The sequence below is a fragment of the Bidens hawaiensis genome, unplaced genomic scaffold (assembly GCF_021521415.1).
Source record: "Bidens hawaiensis isolate Kalapana, Puna unplaced genomic scaffold, B.hawaiensis_p1.1 tig00035441_1, whole genome shotgun sequence".
Taxonomy (NCBI): domain Eukaryota; kingdom Viridiplantae; phylum Streptophyta; class Magnoliopsida; order Asterales; family Asteraceae; genus Bidens; species Bidens hawaiensis.
The window spans coordinates 171,203-187,526 of NW_027496158.1; positions in this window are offsets into that span (position 1 = coordinate 171,203).

Below are 16,324 nucleotides of genomic sequence, written 5' to 3' on the forward strand. Positions count from 1 at the left end.
CAGCGCCGTTGGTTCTGCTCCTGCTCCTGCAAGCACTGAATCTCCCCTCATTGGGATTACTAAGGAGCAGGAGGCTGTTTTATGCGCGGATATCGCGGCGTCGAGACCTCCCTCACCTCCTCCTGCGCGCAGCCCTCCTCGCGAGACTGGTTTTGATTTTTCCATGTCGCAGGAGAAAAGGCCTGTTACAGAGGAAGATGAGGAGGCGCATTTTGAAGACTCCGATGGCGGCCGCGCAAGCCCTGTAGCGCCACGAGATTTCGTGGCGCAGTCTTCTCATGGGGCTGGCGCTGACTTTTCTGCTTGCTCCCCGCAGGTATAATTTCGTTTTGCTCCGCTGCGCGGACTTCCATATTAGTGTTTAGATGACTAGAACGTTGCTTTATGTTTGCAGGAAGCCGATCACATCTACCGCCCGAGATGGAATATTACTGAGGATAGCTCATTTCAGTCCATGGGGGTGTGTGAAGACTTTTGGGCTCACTCCGTGCCTCCAGCTGAAAGGAGGTTTCAGGAGGAGCGCGCCCGCGTGGACTTGCTCAACGACCATCTTTTCGCTGGGTCGGCGTTCTTTGTTGCCTCCTAAGAGCTTCGCTATGATTATGTAAAGGTGCGTGATGCTCTTGCGGAGGCCAAGCAAGAGGCTAAGGTATCTGCTTGGAATCTTTCTGACGCTCGAGAGAGAGCTGAGAAACTCCAAGCAGAACTCAGCGAGAACCGAGCAAGTGCCAACCCTGCATTCGTGAAGCGCGGGCATGAGCTGCAGGCTGCGCGGGAGAAGCTGCAGGCAGCAGAGGCGGACGCGGCCAAGTATGCGCGGCGAGTGCGCGACTTGGAGCTGGATGCAGAGGCGCGTGACCAAGCACTTGTGCAGTCTATCACTGACAAATCTTCATTAGAGAGTGAGGTTGCGCGCCTGAAGAAGGAGCTTGAGGCCGCGCGGGCAGAGAAGGATGAAGCCCTGGCGACGGCAGCGTCTAGCCAAGAAGCGCTCGATGCTGCGCGAGCGGAAAGGGAAGAGACCTTGGCGGCAGCAGCGTCCGACAGAGAGGAGCTGAAACAGACCAAGGAAACTGTTGAGTTGTTAAACTCTCAGATTCCTGCTCTTGAGACGTCTGTTTCTTCCCTCGCGCAGGATCGCCAATGGCTAGTCTCACAGGGTATGACTCGTTGCGCTTATGCGATGAAATACTCAGACGAGTTTCAGACCCTTGTGATGGATTGCAACGCTGCCTCGCGCTTGGTGGGTCGAGCTGAAGGGTTTAAGGATGGCTGTGAATATAGCATGCTGAAGAAGAACCCATCCGACTACCCTTATCAGCTCGACGTTGTCTGCGCGGACATGGCCGAGGTGGGGGAGAAGTATTTGAATACTCCCATTCCCATCCTTGAGCAGGTATTTTAACCTTAATGAGTTTACATTGACTTATTTTCTTAGTCTTTTTATACTCACACTTTTCCTTATGCTTTGCAAATAGCCTTGCTTGCTGATCAGCCCGATCTTGGCGCTCTAAAGAAATTACTTGACGAGTGTGAAGGGGCTGGTGGCGGCGATGATGGCGCGGGCAATGCTGCCTCTGCTAGCGGCTCTGGCGTGGCCAAAGGACCCGCTCCTGACACTATTGTGATAGAAGACGACTCCATTCAAGACGAACAGCTTGACTATGGCAGGTTTGGAGATGAGGAGCGGGCTGCGCCAGATGCTGAGGGTGGTAATGATGAGGGCGATGAAGAGGCTGACGTTGACATAGAGACTTGAGAAGCCCTTCATGTTTTTTTTTATTTGCAGTTTGTATCTCATCATTTTGTAAATTTGTAACCTTCTATGTTTTGGAATGAAATTTTGTTTTTTCCCTTATTCGCATCTTGCGCATTCCCCATTCATCTTTTTATATTGCATGTTTGCTTGTTGAATATAAGATATGCTTGCACGTTGAAATAAGAACAAGGTTGTAAAGAAATTATTTTACTTAATCCTTGTCATATTTTAAGTGATTTTGCAATATCCTGACTATGTTGACACGTGCCTTGGCGTTTCATTATTCCTCTTTTACGCGACGTTATGGCGCATTTATTATAGGGAATTATGAGTGTTTTAGCCTTTACGTGTCAGTATGTGTTACTCTGATATCCATTACAATTCCATGCGCGACCTCGACCTGAGACCTTAACAACTATGTTTTGGCATGTGCTTTGCCTTAGTTGTGCTTAGGTATTTTTATGGTCTAGCTGCGCAGCATGTAGGATGGATCTTGTGAGTGATTTGAGCTAAGGCTCGTATTATTGGGCTAAGGCCCTGAGCTAAGGCTCATATTATTGGGCTAAGGCCCTGACGTTTTAGAGTTAAAACTTGTTAACGCGTTTGAGCTTGAAGCTCGCGCATGTATGTTTTACTTCGTTTTATTTTTGTTTTGATGTCAATACAATGTTGTCATATTGCTCAAAATTAATAAAGGGAAGTGTGAAACATGTATGCAAAAGGTAATAGAACAAACATTAAGAGAAGATAGCGCGTATCATTATTCATAATGGCTTAAAAAGCCTTGATTACAAACTTGACAATTTTTACATGAAACATTTTCTAAGCTGTGCTGCGTTCCATGCGCGCGGGATTTTCTTTCCATTCAAATCTTTTAAAGCGTATGCGCCTTTTCCCAATTCTTCCAAGACTTGATAAGGTCCCTCTCAATTGGGGGACATCTTTCCCGGGGGTATCGCGCGGCTAGCTTCATTGTTTCGAAGGACAAAATCATTCTTCTTGAAGTGGCATTCTTTCACGCGCTGATTGTAATACTTTTCTAGTTTTTTCTTGTATTTGGCTTCACTGATGATAGCCGCTTCTCGGCGCCCTTCAAGTAAGTTGAGATCCAACCTTCTTTCGCGCTCGTTATCAATCTTACTCATCATGAGCACTCTATGGGATGGGCATCCAATTTCTGCTGGAATCATAGCCTCCGTTCCATAGGTTAGGCTGAACGGGGATTCGCCATTGCTGGTTTTGCTTAATATCCTGTGCGCCCACAGGACATTAGGTAGCTCCTCGACCCATGAATGGGATTCTCCCTCCAACCTTTTCTTCAGCCCATTTAGCAAGCTTTGGTTCGCGCGCTCCACTTGGCCATTCCCCTGAGGGTGGTATACTGAAGTGAAGATTTGGTTGATGCGCAATTCCTTGAGCCAACTGGATATCTTCCTGTCGGTGAATTGTTTGCCATTGTCGCTCACAATTTCCATGGGCAGGCCAAAACGGCATATGATGTGGCTCCAAATAAATTGCTTCATCGCCTCGGCTGTGATTTTTGCTAGTGGCTTGGCTTCAACCCATTTTGTGAAATAGTCTACTGCCACTACCAAAAATTTTACTCGCCCTTGCGCTTGCGGTAGGGGACCCACAATATCGATTGCCCATTTGTGGAAAGGCCATGCGGAGGTCACCGGAATCAAGTTGTTCTTTGGCCGCATGGTGTTTGGCGCATAGCTCTGACACGCTTTGCATTTTTGGATCTCTTTTAACGCGTCCAAGTACATGCCTGGCCAATAGTAACCTGCGCTCATTGCCTTGGCAACCACCATGCGCGGGCCAGCATGTATTCCACAGATTCCTTCGTGTATCTCTTTGATCACATAGCTTGCTTCCTCAGCATCTAGGCATTTCATGAGCGGTCCAAGATAAGAGCGTCGATATAATGTACCATCAAGCAGTTCATAGTTCTGCGACTTGTGTCTTATCTTCCTCGCCTGTGCGCGATCGTCCGGTACCTTTCCCTCCTTCAAGAATTCCATTATTGGAGTTATCCATGATGAAGGGGTTGTATGAATTACAAGGACAGACTTCGCTCCCACCGACGGGTTGCTCATTACTTCTACCCTGACATCTTTGCCAAAGTGATCGAAGCTGGTTGATTCCATCTTACTCAGTGCGTCAGCAGACTTGTTTTCACTGCGCGGAATATGTATGATTCTGAAGAAGTCAAATTGCTCGATGAGCTTTTTTGCCTGCTCTAGATACAGAGGCATGGTGTTCTCCTTGGCATCATAAAGGCCATTGACCCGTGCTGCTACCAAGTATGAATCAACATGGGCCTCTAGCTTTTTAACTCCGAACTTGTGCGCGATGCGTAGACCAGCCAGCAGGGCTTCATACTCAGCTTCATTGTTGGTGCTCTTGAAATCCAACCTGATTGCGTAAGTATACTCATGACTTTCTGGATCCACCAGCTTGAGGCCTGCGCCGGACCCCTCATTGTTTGAAGCTCCATCAGTGAATAATCTCCAAACATTTTCTTCATTATTGGCTCGCTGAGGGTCTACCTCGCGCTGAGCCTCTTCAATTTTTCCTTCAGGGATTTCTGCGATGAAATCAGCTAAGACTTGTCCCTTTATTGCTGGACGGGGCTTATAGGCGATCGTGTGCTCTTCTAATTCCAGCGCCCATTTTGTCAGCCTTCCTGAGAGCGCGGGACGCCGCAAGACTTGCTGGATGTTGTAACCAGTCAGAACTTCAATAGGATGACCATTGAAATATCTATGAAGCTTGCGCGACGCGTGTGTTAGTGACAAAACTAACTTTTCCATGATGGAGTAGCGCGTCTCAGAATCTGTCAGCACCCGACTCACATAATAGATTGGTGTTTGGATTCCCTTGCGATCCACCAACAACACTGCGCCGATGGCGCGCTCTCCTGCTGACAGGTACAATGTTAGAGTTTCGCCAGGAAGTGGAGCTGTGAGCGCAGGCAGATTTATCAGACATTCTTTTATCTCACTGAATGCTTGCTCGGCCTCAGGCGTCCACTTGAATTGGCTTTTCTTTAGGCAATTTCTCAATGTGTTAACGAATGGGGTAGATTTGCTTGCATGGTTCGCTAGGAACCTGTTGATTGATACCAATCTACCATTCAACTTTTGAACTTCTTTCATGGTGGATGGTGAGGGCATGTCAAGGATAGCCTCCACCTTCTCTGGGTTCACCTTGAAACCATCCTTTGTGACCATTACACCGAGAAATTTCCCTTCTTCTACGCCAAATGTGCATTTGCTCGGGTTGAGCTTCATGTTTACTTCCTTTAGGCGCCGAAGGGTTTCTTCGATGTCTTTGAGCATTTGTTTTTCCTCCCTGCTTTTGATCACCAAATCATCCACGTAGACTTCTAGGTTTCTTCCAATTTGCTCGTTGAAAACCGCGTCCATGAGTCTTTGGTAGGTGGCTCCCGCATTCTTCAAACCAAAGGGCATTTTTGTGTAACAAAAAACACCCTTGTCGGTTCTGAAGGCAGTCTTGTCCTCGTCTTGTAGTGCCATTTGAATTTGGTGATAGCCCTTATAGGCATCCAGAAAACATTTGAGCTTAAATGGCGCCACGGAGTCCACCTTCGCGTCAATGTTTGGGAGGGGGTAACAATCTTTTGGACATGCTTTGTTTAGGTCTTTGAAGTCAATGCACATCCTCCATGACCCGTTGCTCTTCTTTACCATCACAGGATTGGCTACCCATGTCTGGTATCGTATTGGGCGGATGATGTTTGCGCGCAGTAGATCCTCTACTTGCTCATTCATGGCCTTTGCCTTCTCATCCCCCATGATTCTCTTTTTTTGAGCAATTGGCTCTACGGACTTGAACGTGTTGAGAGAATGTTGCGCCAGGTCTCGCGGAATCCCAGTCATATCGGAATGTTGCCACGCGAAGACCGACATATACGTTGTGAGCAATCTTTTCATTCTCAACCTTGTGTCGGCTGATATCGTAGCTCCAATTGTGATTGTTTGCTCTGGGAATTTTGGGTTAAGAATCCATTCCTCTGGCGCGTTGTTTGCCATTGGAAGTTTCATTCTCCCTTCCCACGGAATACTTGTCACTGCGCACAAATGATCTCGGTATACAAATGTTACACCTGTTGGTGTTGGGAACCCCAACGCGCCGTGCGCTGGCGACGGTATGGCGTTGAATTGGGCAATCGTTCCTCTACCCAAGATCATATTGTGGCATGAAGTGGTGGGCAAGACCAAGAAGTTGACAATTTCAGCACGCTTGTGTTTCTCATCCCCCATAGTTAGTTCAAATTGTATCTGACCTAAGGGGTGAATGATTTCATTTGAAACACCCGAGATTGGTGCATTCACAATTTCGAGCCTTGCTTGGTCTGCTGGATCCAACTTCCTGAAACATTGCTCATACATGATGTCTGATTCGCTGCCAGTGTCCACCAGGACTTTTGACACTTCATAATGAGCAATGTGTGTAGTGATGACTAGAGGACTGCTGATAGAAGGGCCTCCCCTGATTCTTGGGAAGATTACTTGTTGCTCGCGCCAATCTCCTTGGACTTGCGCTCTTCTCTTTCTCGATCTTTGCCCTTGCCTTCCTCCCTCGGCTACACAAATTCTTTTGAACTTTTTGCTGGCTGAGGCTCCATCTGGTTGTTCATTCTCTGGTCTTGGGTTTTTCACCAGGTGAGCCAACTTGCCTGATTTCACATCTCTTTCAATCGCATCCTTCAAATGGTGGCATGCATCGGTGTTGTGCCCTGTGGACTTGTGAAACTCACAATACTTGCCACTGTTTTGTGGTCCCTTATAGTGTAGTGGCTTGGGGCTTTTAAACTGGACATTCTCTGTGCTTAACACTTGTGAAGGCGTTTTAGTGAGGGGAGTCCATATTCTTGGTAGAGGTCTGTTAGGCTCTCTGCCGCCTTCCCTCTTGTCACCCTCTCCGCGATTACGACTGTCTTTTTGGGGCTGGGGTGAGCTTGGTTGCGCCTGCTTTTCTGCGGGAGAAAAACTGGTTTGTTGCAACCTGGACCATACAGAGTTTTGTTTGCCCCTCCTTTCGTTGTTGCGCGGTGCTTCTGCTTGGTGCCCTCTTTCTCTTGCTCTATCTTGGGCAATTTGTTTTTCATTTCGCGCGAAGACTCGCGATGCTTCCATTAGCTTGGCCCAAGTGGTTGGCATGCCATCTCTGCTCACGAGAGCTCTGCGGATTTGATCACTGCGCGCACCTTGTATAAAGGCCACGCGCAAGAGTTGCTCAGTGATACCTCCAATTGCAAGAGATTCCTGATTGAAACGAGTTATGTAGTCTTCAATCGTTTCATCATTCCTGCGCACGCAGTGCATGATGTCATCAGGGTCGCGCGTGTGTCTGCGCTGCTGTACAAAGTGAGCTTGGAACTTCTCCAATAGCTCTTCGAACCCATCGATTTGCCCAGTCGGCAAGCTTTCGAACCAGACACGCGCCGCGCCCGTGAGGCAGCGAGCAAACATGTGACACCATGTTGGCATCGTCCAGCTTTCTAGGTTTCCAGTGTTATAAAAACCTTGTAAGAAATCGTCTGGATCTGTTGTGCCATCGTACTTGCCCAGCCCACTTGGCATCTTGGTTTTGTGTTGAATGGGAGCCTTCGCGATGCGCTCAGTGAATTTTGAATGCTTCACCAAGATGGCTGGCCTGTACGGTGTGGTTACGTCCACTTGCCCTCTCGCTGGTGGGCTGTACGGTGTGTACAGATCCAGATCAGCTTTGGCTCCAGGCGCCATGTTCATGTGCGCGCGGAGCTGTGAGCCTCCTGCATGAGTACCTCGCGTCTTCCTCATGCTGTGCACTTCTTCATCACTAAACTCAGCGTGTTCAGTGTGAACAGAGTGACCATCTTCCGGCGCGCGCGCCCTTTTTGTTGTTCCTTGAATGGTTTGCTTATCAAACGCGAGCCTTTGTGTTAGGTCGGCTAACTTTTTGTGTTTGACCAGCTCATTGTATTTGTCCATTAAACGCCGATGAGCTATTCTTTAGGGTCATTTGTTTCATCTTCTGGACCCATTGGTCCTTTTTGTTTCGCGCCGGTCAAATTTTGGAACGTGAGATCGTCTGGAGGAGTTTCAGTCTGGCTATGAGGAGTTGTGATGAAGGGATGGTTACTGGTGGTGCGCGCAGAATCACGCGGCACCCTCAGAAACTGCTGTCCCTCATTAACATCCTCACGCTCAATATCCTCCAGAACTTGATCGTTGTTTCGAACACCAGAAACCATGGTGAAGTTTTTCAGAGAGAACTGATGAGATTTTGTTGCCGTTGTAACAGGTGATGGCGCCAATGAAGAAACGTGGATCGGCTCACTGGTAGACGATCAACTTTCCTCGGGTATGAGTATGCTATTTCACCGATGGTTCTCCGGAGTATGAGTTCTTCCACCTACAAAACGAGCAGCACTGTGAACTTACCCCTCAGAAAGGGACAGAGGGGTCCTCTTTGGGGTAACCCTCCGGTGTGAGAATAAGAGATTGTAGGAGAAGATAATAATAATCTGAGAGTGAGTAATGAATTGGAATGTATTTTCTTGCTTACCTCCCCTTGTGGAGGTGGTGTGGTATTTATAGTGTTAGGGTTTCCAAATGATTGGGCTCAGATCCCATTAGGGCCTTTTTGGCCTCCTCCTGTTGCTTTGCGCCACGTGTCCTTAGGACACCTGGTGCTTTTTCATTGATTATTCTCTGACCCAGGCATTTTACCTGACCCATGTGAAATCACGTGGTAGCACATGGGTTTTGCTGAGTTGTCCACCTTTCATTGGCAGCTGTCAACATCAGCATATTCTTATTCCTTAAAGGATACCTTCTGGAAGGTTTGCTGACGAGCACAATCAAGGTTGTCCTTATCCTGATTTGGATAAGGACGAGGTTGATTATGTGCACGTGTGATATGCGCCTATCCTGAGGATGCGCGAAGTCTTCTCTTTATTCTCACGCGCAGATGTTTCATGCGCAGATGTGATATGCGCAAGCATATGTAATATGCGCCACGCGCAGATGTGATATGCGTGAGCATATATGATGCGTGAGCACGCGCAGATGTGATATGCGTGAGCATATATGGTGCGCGAGCATGTGATACGCGTGAGCATATGTGATGCGTGAGCATATATGATATGCGCCGTGCGCATAGGTTTTGGCTTTGTGTCTTCATGATATCTTGATTTCAAGCCTCTTGTCTATATCTTGTGGGTTGACCCGCCCCGCTCGATGTTAAGGCGGGTACATACCTCTTCACAAACCATTTACACAAAAACCATCTTTGGGTCCACAAACAATCTTGCAAATTTCAGTTTCGCAATCAATCGGTGGTGAGCTTGATGGAGCTGGTAGAAATAAATTTCCGGGTTCACAAAGACATGACTGTTCGTCGATACAGTATGCATCTATACTATTGCAAATCTTCGTGCAATAATTATCATCAATTGGGTAGCATTCTGGCGAAGAACTTCCCGGGAAATTTGGCGTCGTCAATCGCCAAGCTGTAAATAAAAAAGTTGCTTAGTTATTTTTAAAAGTTGTCATATACATATATGTATAGGTGTAGGTGCACCGTTACGCTCCATTCGTAAAGCGTAATTAAATATAAACCATGTATCACACCACGGGGGTAAGAAACCACATGTTGCAATTTCAGTTGCAACGCATTACATATGAAGATTTGTGCTAGAGATATATATATATATGATAATAATAAAATTTATAAATGGATCAAGAGTGTTTTGCTAATTACCTGAGGAAGTAACCAAGAAAATGGTTAAGAAAGACAGTACAGTTTTGTAAGAATTTAAAGGAAGGTATTCCATGGACATATTCATCTGCGTATTCGATCACTCTAAGACAATGATTAGAAGTGCTATTTATAAGCAAAATAAATCATATACGCGCATTTATCAAAATAAAACGCTTACATAAATACGCTAAGATGATAAATGATATCTTAAATGATTTTTAAAGGATATCACTTAACGAGCCCCTCTACATCTCGAGTAATTTTTTTCTGAACGGAATCAATTAGCGTTTCAAATTTCAATGAATTTGGTAAGTTGTTTGTGAATTAAATGGGTTGAGTAAATATATTTATTGCCGTCCGAAACTGTAAATAATTTAATCCACGAATTAATTGCTTCAATTTGGTAACCGTAAATTCCAATATCTCCATTCTCGACCATCTTCTAAACTTAAGAGGTTATATTCAACGCATGCTCTTTATGTTTTGCTTTTCTTTTATTCTTTTGCTAGGTTATTCATTCGTGTACGACACAGGTAGATATATAAAAATCGTCTAACAAGCGTGTATAATTTTATATTACCTTGTAATTTGTAATGTGTTTTTTGGGACGGCAACATGATATTTAGTTGTAAATAATACTGGAATGAAAATAAATGATTATCAAGCATAAAGTTAAATCAAAATAGGATACCAAATACAATGTTTAGAAAGACTATTAAAAGTTAAATATTTAAAAGTCATAAACTAATAAGTTTGTAGTTACTGTAAAGCAATTATATGAGTCTACCATGACCTTCATATTCATATTCAACAATAAAATCAAAAAATAAGTTTGTAGTTACTGTAAAGCAATTATATGAGTCTACCATGACCTTCATATTCATATTCAACAAGAAAATCAAAAAGATGGTTAATAAGAAAAATAAACTAAGGCCCAATAGACTAAATATTTAGCCAACAAGAATTAAAATTTTTTTATGAACATCACACCTTATAGTTAATAAATAATTCATTTTCGTTACTCATGGAATTTTGTGAGTGTAAAATAATTTTGTTGATTAACAAATAGTAGATTACATGTTGAGTATAAATTATCTAGGTGATCACTATGTCAACTTTAATAAAATGTTTGATATTATTAATGCTTTAGAAAATCATATGTCATGGGTAAGTGATATAATTTTTAACCGACAAAGAAGACAACAAAATACAAGTGCAATAAAAGTATGTTTTTAAAAGTAAGAGAATTCAAATAGTTAAGTCTAATAAATTTAAAAAAAAACATTTACTTTTCCAAACACAGGGTATATTAAAGACTTATATATTGACAAATTACCTTAGAATATAAAATACTAAATTATAAAGCAAACCATAAATTCATACGATATATAAAAATCCAACAACACAGGATACATGAAGAAAATGTATTAGAAAACCAAGCCCACTCAAACTAAAAAGCAAAAATAAAAGGTCTTCCAACATTGTATTTATTATGAGCCTCCAACGTCCATCACGTATATCAACCTTTAGGGTGCCAAACATCACTCCTTCATCAACATTCACTGGTTTGTTATTGTCGTTTTGATGCCATAACTTCAATATACGAACCTTTAGAATGCAATCATTTTAAGCAGATCCTACTCATTAAACATGATTATGTTTTTTTGGCTCCATTGCGTTATTTGTAAAATAATAAGAATACAAACAAAGTATTAAATTGATAATAATTAAAATATATAAACAATTTAAATATATATAAACGAAACTTTTAAAATCCTATGTGTCGCGCTCTCCTCTAGAGCCGTTAGATAACTTGATTTGTAAATGATAAGCTCTTATTGATTTAGCCCGGTTTGACCCAGATAGCTCTTACACGGGTCATAACATGTCAAAGAAACCCTAAAATCAATCGTTGTGCATCCTCCGAATCCCTCTCCATGGTACCTAAACCTACAACATCAAACATCTTCTCTCTCTATCTCATAGATTCTCAACCTACGGGTTTCTCGCTCTCTCAATTCTGATGACCTTAAACACAAGAATTACAAATCAACCCCCCAAATTCACCGTATCCGGTCGTTGGATTGATTATGGTTACAACGTAGTGTTGTTGTCTCACTAAACTTCGCGAAAAGGAATTAGGGTTAGGCTTTGTCACGAAGATGATGACGATGACGAAGACGACAACGACGACTTTGACGATGACGAAGACGACGACGACGATGATGATGGCAAACGCTGTTACGAACCTAATCGTTAATCAAATGGTCCAAAGAAAATAGATAGAAACCAGATTAGAAATCATAGATTTTTGGGCGAGACTTTGATTGTTCAAATCATGTTTTTCATTCATAATCTTCATATGAAACCTAAACTCCTTAAAAAGGATTACTAGAACAAGAAAACCGGAACTAAACAATAAACGTGAGAACATGGGTAAATCCCTAACCACCCACTACATGCGAAAATAATAAAAATAAATAATTGAAACATTAACTAGTTAAAAGCACATAACATTCTCGTGCACTTCGAAACGTTCTTGTCCTCAAGAACGGAATTAGTTCCCACGGTGGTCAGCATTCGAGTCGTACCACGGCATTCAGCGCGGTTAGTTCCCACGAGATGGTACGCCATGGCGGGCGCCACTCGAGATACGCTACCGCGCCTTCTACTGATAGCTCCTTTATTAACTGTGAAGACTTGATCAGTTTCCACGTTGGTTGGGAGTCAAGTTTCCCAATAGCGTCTTCAGTTGGTGAGCTCCTCTTAATTTTCTGGACCAAATGTTTGATCAAACTGTTGTCAGTCTTGTTACTCCCAAGTTGGAAGATAAGAAATTTCTTTTCTTTATCTCTTGGAGCCTTCCGATTAAAACCAAAAACATCAACCGTGGGTTTGTCAAAACCCTTGTCACCAAGTATTGGGGCTGAGGTTGGTATAACTATGGTTAAGAGTTTAGGAGCCGACACAGGTACGGGTGTTGGGGTAAGTGGTAGTGTGGCTATTTTCAGGGCCGATGGTGGTGGTAGTGTGGAAGCGGAAACCGGTTTTGGCGGTGTAGGGGTGTGGCGGACTTCGAACGCGGGTCGGGTCGATCGGAGCTCGGCAAAGACGGTTTTAAACCGGGACTCGAGTCGCGCAAATGATTCCCTCCATTGGCGGAACTCGGGTCTGGATAGTGTTTGAGCAGCCATAGGTCTGGGGAGATCACGGCAGCTCTGATACCACTGTTACGAACCTAATCGTTAATCAAATTTTCCAAAGAAAATAGATAGAAACCAGATTAGAAATCATAGATTTTTGGAAGAGACTTTGATTGTTCAAATCATATTTTTCATTCATAATCTTCATACGAAACCTAAACTCCTTAAAAAGGATTACTAGAACAAGAAAACCGTAACTAAACATTAAACGTGAGAACATGGGTAAATCCCTAACCACCCACTCCATGCGAATAATAAAAATAAATAATTAAAACATTAACTAGTTAAAAGCACATAACAAACGCCTTACGGATGGCAATTCGACGCTGATGATGGCCTTGTGAATATTAGGTCAAGGTATGTTAAATTTAATGATGTGGAATCTCCTGCACTTCCCTCAAATCTCAATTCAGCCCATTGTTTCAGTCCTTAACTCGATTTCAAGTAAGTTTAGTTTGGTAAATATTCAATTATTAGGCATTCTTAAATTGACGTTATGTGTGTATGATTAGGTTTTTTGACATTTGTATGTGTTTGCTATATATGAGTCGAAATTGCAATCGTTAGTTGAATAATCATAACAAGATAACCAGATATTTGAATTGTGAGAGCAGGACACAAGTTCTTAATTAAAGTTCGGTTTTTGGTTTTATTGCAGGTGCTATTTGTTTCTTAAAATCACTTTGGCCATAAATTGATCATGCCAGATGATACACGGTAATTAAAATGCTTAACATCTACCCGGGCTGAGGTATTTAGGTTTGAATGTATAGGTTTTCAGTAATATTTTCAGGGTTTTGATATTAGTTTTCTTGTCACTAATTACCAATGTGAAGAGATGCTGAAGCATAAGCTTATTGACTTTATTGATATGACACCCCACACTTTCACGTTAACACCGTTAACCCAACTCTGTTTCCGCACACGTCATGCATAACATTTACACGAGTCAATAACGAGTCAAGCATATGAGTCGGTCAGTACGTGTTGGTGATTAATGTCGATTAAGACATGTTTAAATAATTCGGATATTTATTATATGTTAAGTGATTTTTTTTTGTGTTACACGATTTAGTAGATTATGCTCGCTTAACATTCTATTAGTTATTATATAAAAATAATACCTCACGCATATGCTTATAATATTATCTATGTGAAATTACATGCTAAATGATTTTGTATTTAGTTCGTAGCTTGTTTCATGAAATTGTGATCGATTGCGCGTATTGAGCGTAACTTATACATTTTCGGCTTTTACAAAAATAATATTTATGAAATGATAAAAAGACTTTATTTTATAAACTTGGGTTAGTGTTTTAGTTGGGATGATTCGCTGTAATCCGATTTGGTGTTTAAAGTTCGTTTAAAGCCAAAACTCATTCTAAAAGGGCCATTGTTGTAAATATGAGTATTATAATAATATATAAAGTATCCCAACCTAAAAATCAAGCCATAAACCATCGATGCCTGCCCACTCTCCCTTTGTATGATTGCAAAACACCTCCAAACCCTAATTCATCTTCAATCAAGCCTACTACTAGCAATTGTTGGTGTTTCTTGACCATTCTAACACTCCTACACGTATAACTAGTAAGAATCATTCTCAATTTTGGTTAATTTTATGTTTTTGATGAGTTATTGTGAAACCCTAGATGTTCAATCTCTGTACTTTTGATGATTATGATGATAATTAATGAATTAAAACCTTAGGGATGACATAAACATGTTAGGGTTTGAGTTTTGATGATAACAGTTTGCTGACAGATTCGTACTCGTTTATTGTTTGATCTATAATTCGATGATACTTAAACCTTTTTGATCGATTCTTCTTCCATGAAGTTATAATTTGAGTCAAGTTTCCAGAAAGGTATGATTTGTAATTTTTGGACAAGATTTGAATGGTTTTTATGATTTTATAAAAACATAGGTCAAAGCTGATTCGGGGAGTTATATTCTGGTCTGTCTTTCCGACACCATTACTCCCTAATGACAAAGCCAAACAGGTTGGTTCCACCTTTGGAACTTAGTATTATGAGTTTAGGAGACAGCCCAATTGGCCTTGCATAATTTGGATAAATGAGTTGAGAGAACCATGAAAATAATTTTTATTGCGCAATCTGCTAAACTGTTTATACCTATCTGCAATGATTGAATTATTGTGAGCTTTTTATATGATAAAAATATAATAAAATTATTTGAGAAACCTAATCCTTATATTCTACTGTGATAAATTTTGTAGAATTTATCTTTGAGTTTTTCATAGTGAATAAAATCAGTTTGTACATGCAAAAATCTGTCTCGTGAACTGATTAACATAAGTTAAGTTGTATGACGAATATTTGATTGCTTTGCCATGATATGATGTGTGGGATACATGTTAGGACTTTTTGGTACAGTTGACATTACTTATTATCACCAACGAGTCGTCGGGTCATGTTTGTGTTTGTATGTGAGTCCATACGTGAGTCTTAGACTCTTGTGTTATCGAACACACTCTCATAATTTAAACACTTGTAATAGGTAACAGTTAACGAGTCAAATGCATTCATTTTGTTTGAGCGTCACCAGGTGAGTTCATGCTTTTTACTAGTTGTTTTCTGGATTGAAAACAACAAAACTATTTTCATATACTTGTTTTCTGGATTGAAAACACAACTATTTTCGTATACCTGTTTTTTGGATTGAAAACACGAAACGTTTGCTTATACTTATTTTCTAGATTGAAAACACGGACATACTTACATACTGGTTTTCTAGAGGAAAACGCAGTGACACGTTTTGAATTTATTTATTTCTTATATATCACAAGTGTATACTAAATGCCCTCATATCAATTAAAGTCCTTACATACCTTGAACCATTAAGATGGGATCGAGGGGAAATTTAAGTAGTTTACTGGGTTTAACAAACCCCACCTGCTATAACTCGACTGGAGGTCGGACGGGTGTAAATTATCCTAACATACATGGCCAGTATTTTGTGATAGACCTGGTAAGAAGGCATACAGACAATCAGCTTCGGTTCAAACGTCTAGTAGCTTATAAATGGGTTAGCTACCCTGATATATTTGAAAAGTGTTAAATCTACTTATACATACACTACTTATGCTACGTATACTATCTATACTATATATATTACTTTTTACTACAACTTATAAACTCACCAACCTCGTGTTGACCCTTGAGTATTTATACTTGCCCAGGTTGCTAAATGTGCTAAGGAGTTGATAGCATTGCATGCGTCTGGAGTCACACTTGTCACATGAACATTTTATTTCACATTGTTTACAGTTGATGGGTTGTGCATGTTTTGAACACATGGTTCATTGTTTTTAAACCATTTACTTACACGCTTCCACAAAACTTTAAATTGTTTGGATTTGATTTTGTTTGAATGAGACGTAAATAAATGTTTTGAATATTTTAACTTGGTTGTTTGGTATAACGAATGAGCTAGATCCTGGTATGTCACACGCCTCGCGGTAATATCCCGTTAATGGAAATTGGGGGTGTGACAATTGACTTCATTGTGCAATTCATGGTAGTAAGATTTTGATATACTTTACTTGCTATTACCTTTTAATGTA